This window comes from Homarus americanus, unplaced genomic scaffold (assembly GCF_018991925.1).
Source record: "Homarus americanus isolate GMGI-L3 unplaced genomic scaffold, GMGI_Hamer_2.0 scaffold7626, whole genome shotgun sequence".
Taxonomy (NCBI): Eukaryota; Metazoa; Arthropoda; class Malacostraca; order Decapoda; family Nephropidae; genus Homarus; species Homarus americanus.
This window is the reverse complement of record NW_024718273.1, coordinates 5,264,729-5,266,048: the sequence shown is the minus strand read 5'-3', so window position 1 is coordinate 5,266,048 and position 1,320 is coordinate 5,264,729. Positions and strand designations below refer to the sequence as shown.

The 1,320-nt window shown below is 34.5% G+C and overlaps 1 non-coding gene across 1 annotated transcript; it reads left to right on the top strand.

The window, feature by feature from the left end:
- The first annotated feature begins 829 nt into the window (after positions 1-829).
- Trnar-ucg lies at positions 830-902 on the top strand. Its single transcript has one exon. It is a non-coding gene; the product is annotated as a tRNA-Arg (tRNA).
- The last annotated feature ends 418 nt before the right edge of the window (positions 903-1,320 follow it).

Sequence of the window (1,320 nt, the reverse complement as noted above, 5' to 3'; positions counted from 1 at the left end):
TAGCCCAATAAACATGCAGACTTCTACATACAATCAACACCTCAACCCGCCAAGATTCGAACCCACGGCCCACGAGCCCATGACTGTGAGCGGTGAACTCTAACCGCTGGACCACCAGGATACTAAAAGCAGTCCTAGACTGTTATATTTCACACAAAGCCTGTTCAACGAGCTTATGGCGCCTTGAACCTCTAACGTTACTCTGACCACCTACGTGATACGGGTAGTCCCCATTAGAGGTTCACGGCGCCATAAGCTCATTGAACAGGCGTTGTGTGAAATATAAGAGAGTCTAGGACTCCTTATACTATCCTAGTGGTCCAGTGGTTTGCATTCACCGGTCACAGTCATGGGCTCGTGGGCCGTGGGTTCGAATCTTGGTGGGTTGAGATGTTTATTGAATATATATATATATATATGTATATATATATATGTATATATATATATGTGTATATATATATATGTATATATATATATATATATATATATGTATATATATATATATATATATATATATATATATATATATATATATATATATATATATATATATATATATATATATATATATATATATATATATATATATATATATATATATATATATATATATATATATATATATATATATATATATATATATATATATATATATATATATATATATATATATATATATATATATATATATATATATATATATATATATATATATATATATATATATCTCACAGCAACGTGTGCAGATGGATGACGTCTTATAACCGGACCACCTATGCTACTCATTTATGCATTATATAATACACGTAGGAACTTTATAGAATAAATTGACCGTGTGGCCTAATGGATAAGGCGTCGGACTTCGGATCCGAAGATTGCAGGTTCGAGTCCTGTCACGGTCGGTGTGAATTTTATTTTTATTTTTTCTTACAAAACTCATCTCCATTAGTGGATAGTGAGTGAGCTGTGAGACTTAAGTCGCTGATGGAACTAACTAGGTACGTACTAGCTACCTCAGCTGATTTCTAGATAGGATGACAAAATACAGATATCAGTTTAGTTCATGAATAAGTCAGTCAGTCAGTACACTGAGATAAGAGAGCCGTGGCTCTGAAGTGAACAAGGAAATGTAGGGAAAGGTATAGTTAAGAAGTGGGAAGTACAGAAGAAGAATGGTAGCAGGTGCAGGGCCGGATTCAGGATTGGGCAAAGTGGGCAGCTGCCCACGGGCCTCCACAATCTGGGGGCCTCCACATATTACAATATGTTATAATTTCCTCAATATAACTGCATATGGCTTCAAAATTCTCCAAAGAAGTG